At 37.1% G+C, this 22,018-nt stretch overlaps 1 protein-coding gene across 4 annotated transcripts in view; it reads left to right on the top strand.

Moving 5' to 3' along the window:
* The window catches only part of STARD13 (StAR related lipid transfer domain containing 13), a gene marked incomplete at both ends in the record, with an annotated part of 251,181 nt that overhangs the window by 84,405 nt on the left and 144,758 nt on the right, over window positions 1-22,018 (top strand). The window lies entirely within an intron of this gene.

The following is a 22,018-nucleotide window of genomic DNA, read 5'->3' as shown; positions in this document are numbered from 1 at the left end:
GAAAGAATGAAGCATTCATAAGCCATTCCATTTTCAAGAAAAAAATTTCCTGTGACATTTTAATCCCCTTTTGTGCTGAAGCATTTTTAGAGTTTTCTCCTGCCAGTCATCTCAAATGTTTTGTATCTTTCCCTTTTAGCTGAATCGCATATTATGAGCCATGACCCACAATAAAAAATAATGCCACTATTATTGAATGAAAGTCTCGTTCTTTGGGTTATTCTGGGCTATGGGTCAGCCTATAAAGGCTGACCTCCCAAAGTCCAAAGATGTTATCTGGTTGAGGCTTATGCTGGAAGAACAAAAATGAACTATGAGAGGAAAATGACCACCTGGGATCTCCAATTTGGTTTATGTTTCTGTGAAATAGTTTCTGTAAAAGACATGAGTGCCATAGCATTTTTTCTGATATGAGAGCTGGCTCATTTCTGAGATCTCTTGTCTGCTTATGAAATTTTTGTATACATGCCATACCTAAATCGGGGTTTCTCTATCTCCCCACTATTGACATTTGGGTTCCAGTCACCTTTTTATTGGGGTTCTCCTGGGCATTGTAGAATGTTACATAAGTCTATGGTTTCTATCCTCTAGATACAAGAAGTACCCAGCCTTCGTTGCAAAAACCAAGAATGTCTTCTGATATTGTCAGATGTTTGTAGTTAAGCTCGGTGCTGATCTAGATAAAAGAAGAATGCAAGTGAATTTATTTCTTTGTTCACTCCTTTAACAAGTATCTCATAATTATTGCCCTATAGCAACTTTCAGGAAAAGAAGACTTTAAGTAATTACATCAGTGACATATGCTAATAGAGAGGAAAGTCTTGGCTTGGGAGCTCAGGAATAGAAGACTTAACTCTGCTTCAAAGTTATAAGACTTGTTAGAAATTCTGGTTCTCTATGAATTTAAGAAGTTCTTATATTTTTTGTGGGGGGTGGAATCTAGCTTACCATAATACTGCACTAGAGAAAGTTTCTAAACTAAGTTTGTGAACTATTTTTAAAATGGGTTGGTAAGCTAAACTTTTATTATAAATTGTTGACTTAAAAATGACCTGATATCTAGATATGAACTATTGTATAAATGTATATACAAACGCATCTGAATGAATTGATTATTGGTGTTTTAAAAAGATACCTGAATCCTGAGCCCTGGACTGTATCCAGATCAGTCTCAGGAAGGTGTGTGCCATGTATCAAACTCACAGTGTTCAACCTTTGTTTGTAGGAACAGACAAAAATGGATGTTTATACTCCTCTGGGCCTCAGATTTGATAATCTCCTCATAAAACGTGGAGAGCAGTAAAACAAACTAGAATAAACTTGCCTCATCTGTTGAAGTAGTATTGGGGACGGTTGCCCACCATGAGCTACAGCAGAATTATAATATCCAGCCCACTAGCTGGACACTCTCCCCTTTCTCCATCACTGCAAATACATATAAAAGATTTTGTTGTAAGGAATGGTTTTTGAACCTATGCAAATTTATTCTTCAACTCATTTGTGTGTTTTAACTATGGGGGAGGTAGTATGATTGAATCATTAAGAATACTCCCTGGGGAATCAGGGAGCTATGGGATTACAAACAGGACTAGCCATTTGGTCACAGACAGGTTATCTAGACCGACCGTGCCTCAACCTCTTTGTAAAACTTAGAATAATAATCCTCATCTCAAAAGATGCTATGAGGATTTTCATATCTAAGATATGCAAAATATTTTAAAATCACCTGATGTAAATGTTAGTACATTTGATGGTGGTAGCATTGTTAGTAACATGTTACTTGCTACACATCTTTCTAATGGTGTGTCTGTGAGCCTTATATTTCTAGGCTTTTTATTTCACTCCACTGGTTTATATATCTGCCTTTATAGCAGTACTACACCGTTTCAATTATTGTAGCTCTATACGGTTTGAAATCAGAAAATGTACATCTTCTAGCTTTGTTCTTTTTTGAGATTGTTTTGGGTATTTAGAGTTCATATTTCATGTTAGGATAGATTTTTTTTCTGAAAAAAAAATAAATGTACGATAGTTTTACCTTAAAAAAGAAAAAGAAAAATATATCCTCTGGTAAGAAAGAAAGCAATAAGAAATACTGAAATGTTATCTCTAAGTGATCAAAAGTTTGATATCAGACAAATGAATCTGTTATGTGAGATTATCATTGTTAATTTTGGATAAATTGTTATAATATTAGATGTCAACCACTAAGCCAAGCATGGGAAGGAGAGATGGGGAAGGAATGGTGTGGGGACTGGGTAGGCTAATGGGGCGATGTATGCATGTATGTCTACACAAGATTTATCCCATTATGATGTATGAATACAGTGTACCAATAAAAAAAATTTTTTTAAAAGAAAATTATTATTTCAAAGATAGGAAGGAACAAGGAAACATCATAGCTCCACAGAGCAGCTCTGTTTCTTGAAACAACACCAAACACTCTTGGATTTTATTCTGATATTAAGGAATCATTGGAGATTATTCAGCTGAGAAAAGCCAGTATTTATGAGGTGGTGGTAGCATTTATCATTGATTAAAGAGCTGATGCATTTAGAATGATCTGTAAGGGTAGGTGGGATTGGAGAAGGGAGAATCTAGACTGTCCTCACAGCTAAGGAGAAGCCTGCATAAGTAGACATAAATCATAAGTCTAGAGAGAATGAGGGCACCGGGCAAGTACAGTGATTCCTGGAGATGCAGATGCAGTGGAAGCCTCAAAGCCTACACTGAGTGCTCGGGAAAGGCTTCCAAGATAAGAAAATATTCCCGCTGACTTTTGAAGCAGATACCCAGACATCCATGGGACAGAAAGACTTTTTTCCCCCAACACTGCAGTGTGACACTAAAAGAACAAAAGAATGTTTATAGGAGAAAGATCTGATGTGCTGTAGTTTAGCAGAGTGAGAAAGGATGGTTTCTTCTGCAAAGAGCAAATTAAGGGGAAACTTTGCTTTCTTTGTGGGAGCGGAGCCTTGGCTAGGTTGCTGTGGTTCCATAATGGCCATGCATATATAATTCCATCAAACAGATTGCTGGAGGCTTTGTCTAAATCAGCCTGGCTATAAAAGTATTATTTGGCCCTTATGCAGAAAGACTACACTTAAAGATTTAAGTGAAAGACCTTAATTGAGAATTTAAAAAATAGTTCCCAGAAATATTGTACTGTTCTGCATTTACAAACAACCTGGGATGTTTTATAATCCATCTGGGTCCCTTCTAAGGTAGACGGAGAATAAACATATATTATAAAGTCCATCCTTCCCTGCCTTCCCCTTGTTCCTGTTCTTTTTCTTTCTTTCTTTTTTACTTCCTAATCTCTAGAATGGCAGTGTGTATCCTCTCTTGTGATTATGTGCTCCTAGACTATTGGTCTTCACAGCCATTGAATGATTTCTAAATGTAATTAAAATCCAATTGAAACTTGTTCTCTTTTGTTCTTCTTCAATTGAAAACATAAAACAACTGCTCCAAGCACATCAGTTTTCTAGTAAAATGATTATGGAAGCATTTACTCCAGTGACATGATAGACTGGGCCCTCACTTGCTTTAACTATGCCAGATAAAGAAGGATGACCCCTCAGGAACCAGAACCTTTGACACTGGAGCCCAGGGTAGACGCTTTCAGTAACTTCTGTACCTGGAAGAAAATTTGTGTATGGGAGACCTTTACTCACTAACTTAACCCAAGAAGCTGATAAAATGGGAGCTGTCTACTTCAAATGAATCAGAGCCTTATCACATCCATATAAAACAGAATGACTAAATGAAGCAGCTGGAAGATTGTAGCGAATTTTAATTATCTTTTAATAGCCAAAGGGCCTTTGCCAACACATGCTGATAACCTGTCAGTTGTTATGTGCCATATAATCTCTGTTTATGAGTCTCAGCTGTTACAAATTGGAAAATATATTTACCGCAATGATCTTTTCTTCTTTACTGCAAATTCCCAGAGATGTTCAAACTGAAATCTGGCTCCACTGCTTTGTTTCTGTTCCCCTCTTGTGTGGAGTTGACAAGACTGGCAAAATCTGCTCATAAGAACAAACCTCTTCCTCCTTCATACTCTATCACTCTCCTTGTGAATATGTTAATCCCAATCCTTAAAAAGAAAGAGAAAGATCATTTATGTCAGCTCCATAAATAATATAATGTAAATATAATGTAAATATAATTTACATTATATTTATGTAAATTTATGACAAGTCATTTTTAATGATAATCTACATTCTTTTTAAATGGAGCTGCCACCTTCCGCTCAGGTTTATGCATCTCAAATGGGTTTTGAGCCCCCAGGCTCCAAGGCAGTTGCTCTGGTAATCTGGTGTCTGTCACATTCCCTCCGTACTTAGAGATTCCATAACCACATGGATGAAGGCAGAGGGTATAGAGGTAATGATGTACAGAGCAAAAGTACAATGGCTCCTGTGGGTACAGGGTACGTGGAAGTCCCATGCCTGCACTATGATAAATAGATAGATAGATAGGCAGACAAGAGGGCTCTCGTTGCCCACCAGCCCAGCAGCCGGAGCCAAATGTCATGTCCAAGGTTATAAATAAGTGGTGCACATGGCCCTTGTGGGTACAACCCTCACTTAGCTGTTAACCTGTATTCTGCATGTGTTTTTGTGATACTGACATTTTTTTTTCCTAGTTAAAACCTTTCCATCATGCAGGACTGTGACAAGGGGCAGAGAATGCTCACGAGTTCTCAAGGTATGAGAGTAGGCTGCTTCTTAGGTCTTAGAACACCATGACACTGGGCTCTAGTTGTCATGGAAAAATTGTTGAGTGTTGACCCTTTCTGTATGTCCCTAATAAATTAAAATGTGAAAGGGCTGGGCCATATCATCTCTTCCAGGAATGGTGTGGGTGCAAGGCCCCTTCCACAGGGAAGCTGTCTTGGCAGGTGACTCACTCCCTGTTGTTGAGAATCCCCCAGCTCCCTGGTAGATAGACATGCATTTCTGCATGTCTATCCTGACAGCCCACATCATCCCACCCACAGCAGGGGCCCCTAAAACTTCTGCAACTTTCATGGAATCCAGTTTAATTGAAAAAGTACTTTGAGATGCAAATCTTGCTAAAGGATTTGATGTGGGAAAAGCTAGAAAATTGTCTAAACAACAGATGTCCTTCTGGATGTAGTCTTTCATTGTGGGATTTTGAGCAATCTTCCTGTAATACAAGTGAAACACCTACTGGCTTAAGACTGTAGATAGTGACAACATGGGTTTTCCTCAGGCAGCTTCAACACTGTATTGGAAGCTTGGAGTACATACATCTTGTGGGTTGGGTTTATAAAGAAAGATCTGTTCAAAGCTGGAACTAGTTGTTTAGCACACTTTAAAGTATGCGGAAGGGAGGGACCCAAGTACAGCCCAGTGGAGTGAGGACCTTCTCAGTCAGTCCATGTGGTTAAAAACAAACGACAGAGGACTGTTGTGCAGCTATTTCAGGGTTCTAAATGGAATGTCTAATGCTTGGTTATCTCTGCTTCCACAGCAGCCTCTTGAGGCCCTCGAGCCATTCCAGTGAGCCTCGCCCTGTTCTCTTCACCCCTCCTCAAAAATAGGCAGGCAATAGGGGTATAGCAAAAGCAGAGAATTTCAAATAAAGGGCAGCTTCTGAGACATCAAAGCTACTCAAAACCTTGGATAAATCATATATTTAACCAGAAGAAATTTAATTAGAAGATGATGATGTTTCCATTTTGGGTACCAGAGGCCATTATAATGTGGGAAATATTAAATATAGTGATGATTTGAATACCATATTGAGTATGTGATTATTTGTGTCTCCACAACCTTTCAGGATACATAAAGCTCATTTTGATTTTTAGGCTTTACTAGAAGTGTACAGATTTAGTGTTTTGCTTGTTTTGTCTCTTTTGAAAAGGAAGGGAATTTACTTTTGGAATTGCATTCAGGATATTCAGGATAAGCCGATTCTGGTTTCAGCAACAGCGTTACTTGACAAGCTTGACAGGGTGCTAAATCTGAGGCTTGCAGAGAGTAGACTTTTAAAATTCCCTTCTAACATTAAAGTCATATTTCATTATAGTTTACTATCAAGGGAAGTAATAATCCAATGTATAAAATGCCTGTACTTCACACAAAAGGCCAGTTAATTAGATGTATATATTTTCTTTTGACAGAGAAACTTCTGAAAGTGTAAACATGTGAATCCACTTACTAATAGCCCACTAGCCTCTTACGTAGGACTGACCTAATTATGTCTTGTTCACTTCCTCTTTGAAAATACAAAAATATATGACACCAAGACCCAAAACTCTACAAATTAGTGGCTGTCCAGCCTTTATAACTACCAAATGCAGATGGTTTTCTGATGACGAACACAGGGTGGATGAGTCATCCTAACCTGGCACACTGTTTTATAAGTCTTCCATTTTAATGAAGTGATTCATTTGGAAAGAGAGGCAATGCATAGTCCATAGGGCCCAGATACTCCAGTAGCCTGGACTGGCTCAAAGCCATAGACTGTTGTTGTGGGATCATACTGGCAATGCTGATAGTAGAATAAGGAAATCCAGGCAGCCTGTCAACCTTCTGTGGGTCCTATTCCTGTATACTAGATGTCTGTGTATCCTCTCCACTAAGTCTTAAAATAATCCTTTGAGGTTGATATTATATTTTACAAATGAAAATTTGAGGTTTGTAAACTGTGCATCTTCTGTTCCCTGTTTTTCCTCTGTCTTTCTTTCCTTCTCATTCCTTCTTTTTTCTTTCCCTATTCCCATTTACTCTATTCTTTGATTCTTTCATTTATTCAAAACATATTGAGCTTCTATACCATGCTAAATGCTAAATGCTAGGTTCCAGTGAACAAGAGAGACAAGGTCCGTGTTCTTATATACCTTATGGCTGAGCCAATAAGAACAGAAGTATGTTCAAACAGAGCCTAAGGGGTATGGGGGGAAGAGCTGTACACATAGAAGAGGTGTTTCCTAGGAAGGATGGCTAGTCTATTAGTTGACACAGTAGGGATTTTAAAAGATTTCAATAGGAGGAGACAATGGATCAAGACCATTATTGAAATTAAACAGAAATAAGCATAAAGCCTTTTACTGACATTTATTATTAAATAAATATAGAATCAGTAAGATATGACTTCATAGGGGTTGAGGTAGAACTTGAAGTCCCAGCAGTATGAAGAATGCCTTAAAAATGCAGTCAATATATAAATATAGACAGTCAATAAGTAAATATAGTCAACATATCAATATAGAAAGTTATATCCTTACTAGCATGGATTCCAAAACAAAGGTACCTGGTAATTCCATATTACATCTAGAACTTGCTGCAGAGTTTTCTGTTTGTTTGCTTGTTTTAAGGGAGAAACTGGTTATAAAATAGTGTATGTATATATATATATATATATATATATATATATATATATATATATATATATATATATATGTGTGTGTGTGTGTGTGTGTGTGTGTGTGTGTGTGTGTGTGTGTGTGGTACTGGGGTTCCTGGAAGCCCTTCTATCTCCGGGCTACACTCCCAGACCTATTTTTACATTTTTATTTGGAAACAGGGTCTCCTAAGCCAGCGCGCACAGCTAGCTTCAAACCTGCGCGATCCTCCTGTCTCTGCCTCCCAAGCGCGGGGATTACAAGCGTGCGCCACCATGCCCGGCTGTATATTGTTTTTAAAATAATAAAATTCTCCAAAATTCTGTTTTTCTTGGTATAAAGTAAAAGATTCATACTAAATTCTTTTTTTGCAGTACTGCCATTTTTAGTATATTCGATATGAACTAGAAGGAGATCATTGGCAGCCCAAAATAGTTGGTTTTCCTTAACAATACCTAGTAACGTCTATTGCTCATTTAGGGTACAAATTTTCAGAATTATTTTGTTCACTATTTCAGTCTAATGATACAAAATGATCACATGTAAAACTATTGTAAAATAATATGTAATTATTTTATTATGGCATTAGGAAAAAACCAGAAGGGAAGACAGTTTGAGAGAGTAAAAAGAACACTGACAGTAGAATTAAACAAGGTGGGTTTGAATCCCAACTCTGCCTAGGCTGATTTTGTTACAGACAAGTTATGTAACATTCTCTGAGCCTTAGTTTCCTTATTTATAAAATGGGGATCCAAATCTCCATAAAATAGCCACAACAATTAGAAGTACATCACAAAATAGCACAACAATTAGAAATACTATTGGTAAATTTTTTATCAAAATGTATGTGGTTGCCGGGTGTGGTGGCACAAGCTTATAATCCCCGCACTTGGGAGGTGGAGACAGGAGGATCACACAGGTTCAAAGCCAGCCACGCTGGCTTAAGAAACCCTGTTTCCAAATAAAAAAGTATACAAAATAGGTCTGGGAGTGTGGCTGGGAGGTAGAAGGGCTTCCAGGAACCCCAGTACCACATAAACAAACAAACAAACAAACAAACAAAAAAGTATGTGGTCAAGGAAACTGTAAAAAAAAGAACTATTGAAAGAAAGGAGGAAGAATCAAGAAAGAAATGTTTTTTGATATTCATCCTTAAGAAATCCTGGACATGGATTCCCTGAGTATCAGAAAGACCATTATCGTGGGAAACAGTGACAGAATGAAGACATAAGTTGAACATGTTTTATAGATGCTGTCATCTTATTTCTTAGTCAACCAGGGCATCATTTGATACCACGCCCCATTGGGATTGAAATTCATTGACAACTGTTTGTGGCCAGTGATAAAGTCTGAGCATATGTTGAATTTCCTGCTACTAACCCCTCCTACCATTTAGAGAATGATGTTATATTATGATCAACTTATTTTCATTGTAATTGAAAAAACTGTCAGTCATTTTTCTGTTGCATAGAATGTCAAGTATTTTTCATAAGATTTTCAACAAAGTATTTTTATATGGCTGCCTTTAAAATAAAGTGCTTATTTCTGTTCCAGTATCAAAATTATCTAGCAAGGGGATGAGTTTTCTTTGCGAGGAACTGCTACCCAACTTATTAATGAAAGGCAGATTATTTTAAGAAAAGCTAGATACCACTCAGTCTAAAACTAGGGAACGCCCAGCTCACTTAAGAAATATAACTAATAATTAAAAATATTGTATAATTCATGTCTTTCTGCTTAGTATGGGGAAGGATATTGTGAGAAAGAAAAGTGATTGGAGAGGTAGAGGAAGAAGGGAAATTAAAAAACAAAATGTGGGCCAAACAGGGAAAAAAAGGAAGGGGGGATATAAAAGAGAAATACAGGAAGAGAAAGAATACAGGAGAGAAGGTCAGAGGAGGAGAAAGAAAACTAAGAGAGACACAGAAAGAACAGGAATGAAGAATAGAGGAATGAACAGAGCCCGTGTGAACAGAGGTCCCTCTACTTACATATAGAGACCATACTGTTATTCTTCATGCTCCATCCAAGTCTTGACCCAGATGGAGGAAACTCGAGAAGCTAGAGTGTCTCTAGCATATCCTCACAGGCCCAGGATCATCATAGGCTTCCAGTTTTAAGTAGTTTCTAAAATCTCCTTTTCATTAAATACCTACCTTATTCTTTCTTTGTAATCTTTTTGATGCTTAAAATGTTATGTGTCCATTTATTCAAAATTAATTTTTTAACCTAGTTAGGTCTTGAAATACAGTAATATAAGGACCCCTTAGAAACTCATGTAAATTGGGTATGTGAAATATCTTTTGCATCTTTGTGGGCATATTGAGATCTGCTGGCCAGCTATTACAACCTGGGGCTTATGGGGCCACCAACTGGTGTTACTCAAAGTAGGGTGGCACATCCATTATTTTGTAAAGGTGATATGATGTAATATGCAGCCGGTGTTGAGACTCATGCCTTTTGGGCAGTGGTAGCAGTCTATTCCAGCAAAAAAAAAAAAAAAAAAAAAAATTTAAAACTTTATATAATAGATATATAACTTATATAAATGTTATTTATATAGATATTAAGTACTATATTAATAATATATATTCTATATAGCATTTGAATTTATATATTGCAAAAATTACCTCCTGTGTGTGTGTATGTGTGTTCATTGTGTGTGTGAACACTCATTAAAGAACCTTTCGATCTCCTAGAAAAGGTCCTGGAAAGGAACGTAGCTTGGTAAACTTCTTAATGTTATAATAAAATTAGCTGCAAAAAAATAAGAATTATGCTGGACATGTGGAGCAGCAGTTGTGCTTGGGAAGACTTCATGTGGAATTTATGTTTCTTATCCACCTCCTGAGAACCATGCTCTTCACATTGGCCCCGTTGCCTGCTAAATGAAGCACCAGCTCCTCACTTGGAGACCCCTCCATTCTGATCCTCTTCCTCCTAGTGCCCTGTCTCTAGCCAAGCTCAGCCACAGTGCATTTTGTCTTTGGGGCCTTTTTCCAGGCAGTCCTTTAAATTGAACCCATCTATAACCTTCATAATCACACCCCTATCACTGTCTATTAAAAGTTTATCCATCCTTCAAATTCCTTCTTCCATGAAGCAATCTTAATTCTCTTGCCAACAGATATAATCCTTCTTGTCTTTGAAATCTCATTGCATGAGGTTTAGCTCACTCTCTATCCATTTATCTATCTCTATATTTCTACCTATATTTGTTTTGTGGTTGTGAATATTTTTTATCTTTTTTGTCTAATGAGCTGAGTGACCTAACCATGTTCTCTACAAAATGTGCTCAACAAATATTTACTCAGTCACATTAATAAAATCAAAACAAAATGTTGATTGAGGTAAAAAACTGATTGAGATAGAAGCTAAAATTTAAGCAGGTGTGTTTGTAGAAATAAATTAGCAGTTTCAGAAGAAGCTGTTCTGTTCCTGGACTTAGAGACTTAGACAGTGATACAGCTAAGAGAGGCTTAGGATTATATGCTCCAGCCAACATTGATTAAAAACCTATGTGCTTGTTTTGGGATGCATTTTGTGCACACAGAATAAGGAAATGAACAGGTAAGATTTTGTCCAGCCCTAATTTAATAACAGTGGTTCTTTCCTCCTTTGTGAAATAAGCCAGTCACTTGTGCATCTTAAGTCACTTCTTTTGCTTCACTTTGACATGCACATATTAAATTATAACCCTGAGACCTATTACTTATTTTCTATTTTCTCACAAGACAAAACATTTATCTATTAATACAGTGTAGTTGCTTTTCTATCCACATCAAAAAAAGAAAGAAAAAGAAAAACAAAGAAGGAAAGGAAGGAAGGAAAGAAGGAAGGAAAGAAGGAAAGAAGGAAGGAAGGAAGGAAGGAAGGAAGGAAGGAAGGAAGGAAGGAAGGCAGGCAGGCAGGCAGGCAGGCAGGCCGGCCAGCCGGCCGGCCGGCCAAGTTTGAACTTATTCTTTACAATGCTCTCTGGAGAACAAGCCACCTTGACCTCTTCCTGCACACTCCAAACATTACCACTTGTACTTTGAATCAAATGAGATTGCTGTCCTTAGGCCATATTGTTCTGTTGTACACAGTAAACATGAGTGTGCATTTGAAAGTAGAATCTGCCCTCTTCAGCTTAGTAGTCAATCTAATCAATTCTCTTTAAATTGCTTTTTTTTAAGGGAAGAATGCAAGAAAAGAAAATGTATTTTAGAAACAAAAAAATGTATCTATGCAGCTTTCTATGCACATGGAAGACAAAGGATCTTTCCAACGGGAGGACAGAATGACAGTTCCACTTATCTTGGCTGCTTATAAATTAGATCAGTGACATATTTTCTGTTGAAGAAGAAATCTTATCTTAGTGGCTACATTTTTTAATCAATCATCTGCATTTCTGTCTTGCCCCATCTCACAAGCAGGGAGCATTATACAATTTGTACATTTCAATTAGGTTGCCATAAAAAATGAGTAGCTCAAGGGCATTAGTTTATTACTGGTATCCAGCCATGTTTTCCTTGCTAAATGACATTCTGAAAGCTTCCATTCTGAGCATAATCACCTTAGGGCAACCACAGAGTGTGGCCTCAGATGATTCAATTACAACTAAAAGTTGCTCTCTTCCCAGAGCACTAGGCTCCAGAAGTCTATCTGCAGTCTTTTGTATATGCAAGATATTTTTCTTTCATAAATATTTCTGCATGAATAAAAAATACAGATAAAGCCGGGCATGGTGGCGCATGCTTGTAATCCCCGTGCTTGGGAGGCTGAGACAGGAGGACCACACAGGTTCGAAGCCAGCCTCAGCTACTTAGTGAGGCTCTCAGCAATTTAGTGAGACCCTGTTTCCAAATAAAATATAAAAATAGGTCTGGAAATATAGCCTGGAGGTAGAAAGCCCCTGGGTTCCACCTTCAGTACCACCAAAAAATAAAAATAAAATAGAGATAGATGAAGGTTATGTACTGCCTTCTCACTATTTTTTTTTCTGTTTGATCTGTATTTATAAAGTGTAATATAATTTAGGACAAATGAGCCTCAGTTTTCCAAAAAGTGAGCTCATATATCAGTTGATGCAAATGAGAAGCATAACCCCATACAACCAATAGTAAGGAATTCTGAGTCATGATTTAGATGTAGAATGTAGTAGTCACTGTCATGGTTCAGATGTAGAATGTCCCTGAAGAGCTGATATATAAATGTTCAGAGTAATTAAGTCATGAATGCTGTAATCACATCAATGGATAGATCCATTGGAGTGAATTTACTGAGTGGTAACCTAGTCAGGTAGGTTATGGCTGGAAGAGATGGATGTGTGGCCTCAAGAACTGTACTCATGTATTTGGATCCCTTTTGCTTCCTCTTGCTTCTGGCCTCTATAATGTGAGAGCAGAAGAATTGCTCTCTCCCTCTCTCTGCCTCCTGCCCAATTCCCTGAGCTCCACCAAACCCCTGACTGATGTGAACTGAATTGCTGAATTCTCCAAAACTGTGAGCAAATAAATCCTCCTTCCTCTACATCGTGATAGTCAGTTGTTTTGCATTATAACAGTGAGAATGCTGATTGAGACACCCTCTGAACCAGAGTAACTTTTAAATTTTACCATGAAACTCGACTCTATAGTTTGCTTTCACTTCTAGGGAAAAGGAGTTAATGTTTCCAATAATTTGGGATGTTTGGGATTACCTCTGACATGGAATTACCCTCCTCCCTTTCAGTGATAGGAAGATTCTTCTTTCCTTTTCTGAGAGAGCTTCCTGTAGTGTATTTGAGTGTAGAAACATATCAACTATCTACTATTATGTAATAAACCACTCCAAAATTGACAATTTAAAAAAATCATTAATTGTTCACAGTTCTGTGTGTTAGCCATTTGAAAAGGGCTCAGCCAATAGAGTCTTCTGCTGGTCTCTCTTGTCTCATGTAGTTACAGCTGGCTGGTAGATTGGTGGAGTCTGTTGACCTAGATACATGAGAGATCTGCCTTATCTCATGGCTAGATACTTGTTTTGGATGCCAGGTAGGCTCCTCTTTCCATGTGGCCTTTTATCCTCCAGGAGGCTAGCCTGGGCTTCTGGCCTCAGTTCCAAGAGTGTGATTGTGGAAACTGAATACCTATCTTTCCCTACACTCAGAAGTTGCACAACATCACTTCTGCTTTATGTGTTAGTCAAAACAAATCCCACAGCCAAGTCCAGATTCAGGGTCCTTTCTTGATGAGAAGAGTGACAAGGTCAACTGCAGAGAGACGTGCAGGGATGAGTGGAATTATTGCAATAAGGAGTCCACTGTAGGGGTATAGGTATGGAAGGGTGAGGAATAAGAGCAGTGGAGTGGAGGGAGAAAGTTACTGATAACTCTGAAGTTCAAAGGACTCGGAGTCCAATCTCACTTTATTGTTTTTCTTGTAATATGACCTGGGAAAGATTATTAACCTATCCAAGCTTTCTTTTTCTACCTCTTGAGGATAATTTCTTCCTATTATAATTATTACAATAATTAGAGATTATGTTTATAAACCCATCTAGCAAAGTGCCAGCTTCGTAAAATCTATCAGTAAATAATTAATTCAATACTTTCTAAAACCCTCCTCAACCTACAATGGCAACAGGGAGGCTCAGGCTCTGGTCATCCCAACTTGGATGCTTTTCAGATGTTTTGAAATCAGAATATCCATAAAGATCTCACTAACTCTCCTTCCTTGTCTCCCCATCCTCATTTGCCACTTTCATGAAGATTAAAGTATAGCTATCCAATAATTACCCAAGTTAGGGGCCTGCAAGCCATACTCACTATTTCTCTCACCCTATACGTATGTACCTCTTCATAGGTACATACTGCCCTCCTTTACAGAAGTGTTTAGTAGATACCTGAGATGTGCCAGGTTATGGACAAGAGCTGAAATTAACAAGTGTGTGAAGCTGACATGGTGAGGACAGTCAGAGGTAAGAAGTGGTGTGAGTCAAGGGAGGGATAGCTGGTTTTGGCTAGTGCCTGCCAAATGGTACCATGGGAAAGTAGATGAGGTACACTGTGCTGTATGAGTGAGGTCTGGGGATAGATTGAGGGGAGAATCATTGGCAAAACAGAAGCAAAAAGGAGAGAGGGAACAGGAATTCCTGTAATCAGATCAGGCAGAAAGGAGAAATGTGATGGAGACTTGTTTTCTAAAGCTGAATGGATGCTTCCAGAAATCAGCCATTTAGAAAAGAATGGAGTTATTTTTACAGTAAGCAGTAAATATATAGCTTTTAACTTAGAAGATAAATGGGTCTTGCAAGCTCCAGGAACAGAAAAAATATACACATAGCAGCTCATCCTCTAAATCTAGTAGACCTAATACATAATAAGGAAAAGATATTTAAAAACAGTTTTAGCCATAAAGCTATAACTACTTCCATGTTATTTGACTTAATATATATACTTAATATATATGTATATAACTAATATTTAATATATGTGTATAACTGAAATTACCTAGAAAATAAGTGAGCAGTAGAACTAATACTGCTATATCAAAAGCCAAATGTTTTGTGATAGTTTGATATTAGTACAAAATTTAGTTTTCAGTTTTATTCTATTGCTCTACAATAATTCTAAAGTCCCAAGTTATTTCTTAGCTAGATTTTAAGCATTCACTAACTTTTTACTATTTATTTCATGGGTACTAAGAAATAACTTGTCTATTTACTATAAATTATTTCAACATTTAACTTATTTTAGAAATCAATGGTACTAAAATAGTTTACAAAACAATTTCATACCCATAAGTTAATGGAATTATCTCAATTTTATAAATATAACAGAACACAATTCCATCAGTTATAATATAGCACCCTACATGAGATATCTAAATTGGAAAGTCACAAGTAAAAGTATTTCTGTTGGCACATGACATGATCTTGGATGTAGAAAACCCCAGAGTCCACCAAAACGCTAGAACTAATAAGCAAATTCAGCAAAGTTTCACTATACATAATCAACATGCAAACATCAGCTGTATTTCTGTACAGTAACAATGAGCAATCTGAAAAGGAAATTAAGAAAACAATCCCACTGAGAATGATCAAAAGAATAAAATGCTTAGGAAGAAACTTAACCAAAGAAGCAAAAGCCTTGTACATTAAAAACTACAAAACATTGTTGAAAGAAATCAAGATACAAGTGACTGGAAAGATATGTCATGGATCAAAACACACAATATTGATAAAATGTCCATTCTACCTAAGGCATTCTGGAGATTTAGTAAAATCCTAATCAAAGTCCCAATGGCTATTTTTGCAAAAATAGAAATAAACTTGGAAATCTCCAATTAACTTGGAATCCTAAGGTACTCCAAATAGCCAAAACAATCTTGAAAAGATAAATCTTAGGACTTTCATTTCCTGATTTCAAAGTATATTACAAGGCTGTAGTAATCAATACTATGGTACTGATATAAAGACATACACAATGAACAATGGGCCAGAATAGAGAGCTTGGGAATAAACCCTTGAATAAATGGTTAAATAATCTTTGACAAGGGCACCAAGGCTACATTGTGAGAAAATTATAGTATCTTCAATAAATGGTCTTGGGGAAACTGCATATCTACATACAAAAGACTAAAGTTGTATCCTTTCTTTATGCCATATATAAGAAATAACTCGAAATGGGCAAAAGAACCCAAATGTAAGGCCTGAAGGTATAAAACTCCCTGAAGAAAACACAGATAAAAAGTTTTATGGCATTGGATTGGCAATAAGTTCTCGTATATAACACAAAAGCCCAGACAGCAAAATAAAAATAGACAAAGTGGATCACATAAAACTCAACATCTTTGTAGCAATGGAAACAGTAACCAAAGTGAAAAGGCAGCCTATGGAGTGAAAGAAGATATGAGCAAACCATGTATCTTATGAAGATTTATATTCAGAATATGTTTTTAAAAAGTTTTACAACTCAGCCGGGTGTGATGGCACACACTTTTAATCCCAGCATTTGAGAGGCTAAAACTGGAAGATGATATCGGTTCATGGACAGCCTCAGTTACTTAGTGAGGCCCTTTGCAGCTCAGTGAGACCCTGTTTCAAAATAAAGAATAATAATAATTAAAAAAAAATAGGGCTGGGGTTGTAGCTCAGAGGTAGAATGCCCCTGGGCTCCATCCCCAGTACTAAAAAAAAAAAAAGAAAAGAAAAAAAAAGTCCTACAACTCAATAACAATTAACAAAAGAACTCAGAAAAAAAAATTGGCAAAAGATGAGGTAGATTTAAACAAAATAGAAAATAAGTGTTGGCAAGGGTATGGAGAAATTGGATCATTTATGCACTGTTACTATGAATATAAAGTGGAATAGCCACTATGGAAAACAGTATGGAGAGTCTTTAAAAAAAATTACAAATAGATTTACCATATGATACAGTAATCCTATTTCTCAGTATATGGGAGGTGGAGACAGGAGGATCACGAAGGTTCGAAGCCAGCCGCGCTGGCTTAAGAGACCCTGTTTCTAAATATAAAGTATAAAATAGGTCTGGGAGTATAGCCCGGAGGTAGAAGGGCTTCCAAGAACCCCAGTACCACCAAAAAAAAAAAAAATACTTCTAAACCAAAATTTTAAAATTTCAATGTCTATTCCTTATTACACATCACAAAATAAATAAAGATGATCAGAATTAAAGGTATGATGTCCTCCCCGTGTGAAATGATTCATCACTCACTTTACCTTTTGAGAGCTATATATTCATTTTCCTCCATCTTTTTATCTTTTTTGGCCTCATCTTTAATTTTTATTTCTCAGGTGGCCTATTTTAGTGTAGCTGGAACTAATAGATCTTTAGTCTTTAACTAGATACTTACTCTTACCCTCTGGCTCTGCTTTTGAAACTAGCCAAAGAATTGGACCAACCGAAAAAAACTGCAAGGGAGCTAGAATTGTATCTGTTTTGTTCTCTGTTAGATTCTTGATGCATTAACTGCTGCTATGTTCATGTAGGACTGAATAAAATAAAGGTAAACTCTGTAAAAAAAAAAAGTCTTAGACTATCCACACTGATAATAGTCCAAGTCACCCATAATTACTCCATGGAAGAGCTGATCTCAAATATATTTCAGAGGCACACTACTCTACTTATAATATCTATCAGTTATTAGGTATGGTTTACATAAGATGTGTCTTTAAAAGACACAATATGGTCTACCTCCTTTTGTTAAGATGCTGATGAAGCATTTCTCGAGATAATGAAGATGCAATCAAAATCTGGAATGCTCTGATTTTGATCACTGGGTTAAGATTTTTCATTTGATTGCGAGCCATTAAGACTCTTTTTCAACCCAATTAGAATAGTTTATTTGAAGGCACAAATCTTCTCAGAGGAAAGACTGTATCTTCCATAACATCAGTAAGATTGTGGCAGGCTTTTTCTTAGAAATCTTGACAAGTACAGTCAAGTGGGGGATGTTGTGGATGAGAGAGATTAGAAATTCTTGTTCAAGGGATGGTGAGGTCCACTGTGGTCCAAGAATCTTTTTCTAGCATCAAGGAGAAGCAACGCTGGAAGCAGAAGGACCAGAAAAAAAAGGCCCATTGCAATAGTTTAGTTGGGAAGTGAGACTGCTTCAAAATGGATCAATGATGGAAATAAAGGAGGAATAAAATATTATAAAGAAAGGCTTTTTACTTTCATGAAGGTAGTGCCCACATCTTGGATCTCCAGCACTAGCACAGTGCCTTCACCCCACAGGTACTCAATCTGTAGATGTTTTATGAATGTGTGAACTGATTGAAAGTGAGGGCTCAAGAAAAACTAGGTGTACAAGATGACTTTATGGTTTACTATCGTCCCAAGCTGCAGGGTATAGTTCAAAGACCCCCAGGTGAATACCTGAAATTGCAAATAGTATGTGTATATATATATATGTGTGTATGTATATGTATATGTGTATATGTGTATATATGTATATATATATATTGATTTCCTTTATAGGCACATATCTATGAAAAATATGGCACAGTAAGAAATTAATAACACTAAGTACTAATAAAATAGAATAATTATTCTATCAGGTAAAATGAAGGTTATTTGAACACAAACACTGTGATACTGCGACAGTTAATCTGATAATCCCGATATCTACTAAGTGACTAATAGGCAAGTAGCATATACAACATGGATACAGTGGACAAAGAAATGATTCACATTCCATGAAGTATAGAATGGGATGGTACAAGATTACAAGATTTTTATCACACTACTTGTATAACTGAAGATTCAGAAATGAAATCTTTAATAAAGGGGGACTACCATATTTGTGATTTTCTGCTCAGTTATATAAGAGTTGCTCAGTTGTCTAAATTCCACTAGGAATTTTGAGGATGTCAAAAAGATAAATCTGACTCCTGGGAGATAATGTGTTTTGTTTGGGTGAGGATAAATTTGATAGGAAGCAAGTAGTTGAAAATTTGAGACTGGAACTTAAAAAGAAGATAGGGTAAAGTTTCAGGAGAGGTCCAGAGAGGGAAAAGGATTAGGATTACACTAATCCTTTTGATGAAAGTTGAATCCCTTTGATGACTGAGGTAGTAGAGGACTGGTGAAGGAAGAGGCTAACATTCTTTTGTTGGAGGGTGGGTCTGGAGGGATCATGTATATTAGAAGAGGGGAAAAAATAGAAAACTGAATGTAGACAACCAAAATGACTTTTAATAAGGTCGTAGCCAAGGAAAGAAAGAATTTCAGGGAGAAATCAATAGTCAAAAAGTTAAACTTTGAAGAGAAGATTGAGTCAAGAGAATCAAATAAATTTGTAATGACTTCGGAAGATGACTATAATCTCTAAAAATTAGCACATTCAGTAACATAACTCCATTGAGGGGTACTAGTGGATAGCTATTATGAGCCAGAGTGCCATTGTAAGGCATTGTCCTTATGGTCCTCAAAGGACTGAGGACTTATTGATGTCTGATGGGTTTTACTTACTGTTGCCTCAAAGTTAAATATTAAAATTATTCCAGAATCACAGAATTCAAGCTAATAATGGTTCATCTTGCCCTGTATGCAGGTAGTTAGGCCTTCCTGGCCAGCTTCATTATGCTCAGCACTTGACTGCCATATTGCTAAGGAAATAGGGGGACTCCCAATGAAGATTGTTTCCGAAAGCTTCTGATTTAGTACTGAAACGTTTGGAAATCTCTGCGTATGTACAAAGGCTTAAAAGGATTAACTAGGATGAAATACTGAGATCTGCTACTCAGCAAGATTTTCCTCAAAATCTCAGCACAGATTTTCTTCAAATCTCTAACACTCAGACAACCATGTACAGTGATCACAACCTAGTGGCCTCCTAGCCCCATTTTTCTTTTTCCTCCTCACAGAAATGCTAACAATGTATGTACAGCATGCCTTGATTGTAAACAGGACTGAAGAGAATGCATATTAGATTACTGTCAGAGATTCTCGATTCTATTTTACTTGCCAATCCTAAATTTTGTCTTCTGAAAGAATTGACATGATTCATTCTCAACAATCTGAAACATTCAATAATAAAATTATTCACTTTTAAGAAATCAAAAAGTATTACAGGTTCTCTAGAATGCCAAAGATAAAGATAATGCATGGCCAGACATGGTGGCTCACACTTGTAATCCAAGCATTTAAGAGGCGGAGACCGGAGGATCCCAGTTCGCGACCCGCCTCAGCTACTTAGGCCCTTCACAACTCATTGAGACCCTGTTTCAAAAATAAATAATCAGCCGGGCATGGTGGCGTACGCTTGTAATCCCAGCATTCGGGAGGCTGAGACCAGAGGATTGCGGTTTGTGGACAGCCTCAGTTACTTAGCGAAGCCCTCTGCAACTCAGTGAGACCCAGTTTCAAAATAAAAAGAATAAAAAATAGGGCAGGGGCTGTAGCTCAGAGGTTGAATGCCCCTGGGTTCCATCCCCAGACCCACAAATATATAAATAAATAAATAAATAAATAATCAAAAAAATAGGGCTGGGGGTGTAGCTTGTAGGTAGAATGTCCCTGGGTTCTGTTACAGATTTGGGAGAGTATGGTTTTGGGGAAACTGTTCCCAGGGACCCCTGTTAGGGTCCCGGACACACTTTCCCTCAAACCACAACAAAACCCCAAACGACCAAAAACAGAAAAAAACCACGGGTTCTTATACTGAGCTAAGTATAAATATACATTAGCCCGAACTCTTGCTGAATATTTAAAGAAGTTTATTAAAAAGATAGAAATACAGGAGATAGTTACAGCCTTGTGCCTGAGAGTGGCACAAGGGGGCAATTCAAATGAATTCACCAAAGAACCCCAGTATGCTGAGTGTTCTTATCCAGGCCAAGTCTGCAGCAGGTTTTTTGATATGTAGATATGCTGCCCTATCTCTAGCTCAGTTTTCTGCTGTCTTCATCTCTGAACACAGACCTCTACACTTCTTGTTACCCTCCCAAGATGTGTTGCTTCTCTGGGATCTGGGGTTTCCTCCCATCCTCCCATCCTTTAGGCAGTATGTCTCTCTTTAGAAATGTAAAGAGACCTCTTCCCTGGCTCTGCTTTCTTTCCTTCTCTTTAGAAATGTAAATTACAAGTCCCTTCTTCCTGACAGTCCTGGCTTTCTTTAGTATAAACGATATATTTTCAAAATTGGAAATCTTTCCCAATACTGGTACATTAATAAATTTTAAAACCTCTTCCCAATACTAGTACAGGTTCCATCCCCAGCCCCAAATAAATAAATAAATAAATAAATGGTGCAATATTTTATATAGCCTATATACATCCTTCTGTACTCTTTAAGTCATCTCTATTCATAAGACCTAATGTAATATAAATGCTATGGAAATAGTTGTTATACTATATTATTTAGGGAATAATGACTAAGATAAAAGTCTGTCTATGTTCAATAGAGACAAACAATGTTTTTTTTCTGAATGTCATCAATTCACTTTAAAAACCATTGTACTAAGCTGAGTGTGGCGGCACATGCTTATAAGGAGGCTGAGACAAGAGGTGGGTTGTGGTCAGCCTCTGCTACTTGGGCCCTCACAACTTAATGAGACCCTGTTTCAAGAAAAAAAAGGGGGGGTCTGGGAGTAGAGCTCAGAGGTAGAATTCTCCTGAGTTCAATCTCCAATACAAAAAAATATTTTTACTCATGACTCAGAGAGAACCTAAGGAAGGAATTTTCTTTCTTTTTTTTTTTTTTTTTTTTTTTTGTCCCAGTTGAATCTGCAGACATGGAACCCACAGCTAGGGAGGGCAGATGGTATTTTATTTCATTATAGTAACCACAATTATTTAATAAAAGGATATATGCACTGGTTGGACATTACAGTTTCTCGATCCTTGGAAATAGATTGGCCGGTGCCACCCTTATTTTCTATTCCACATTGACTTTGACATAGTACCTGTTTTGTTTTGTTATGGTTTGATTTGGTTTAGTGTAGCTTATTGTTGTTGTTGTTGTTGTTGTTTGCTTGTTTATCACAGCAACTGGTGAAATCTCAACTTTACAAGATAAGGCCTCAGGGAAAGAAATGTTGAGAGGATCTTATGTTTGCTTATTAACAAGGCAGAAGAGAATGTACATCAGATTTTTATCAGAGATTCTGGATTTCGTTTTAATAGCAGTTTGTCCAGTTCTAATAAGTATC

Source organism: Muscardinus avellanarius, assembly GCF_963383645.1.
Source record: "Muscardinus avellanarius genome assembly, chromosome: 2".
Taxonomy (NCBI): Eukaryota; Metazoa; Chordata; class Mammalia; order Rodentia; family Gliridae; genus Muscardinus; species Muscardinus avellanarius.
The sequence above is the reverse complement of the archived record's forward strand: the minus strand, read 5'-3'. Positions and strand labels throughout refer to the sequence as shown.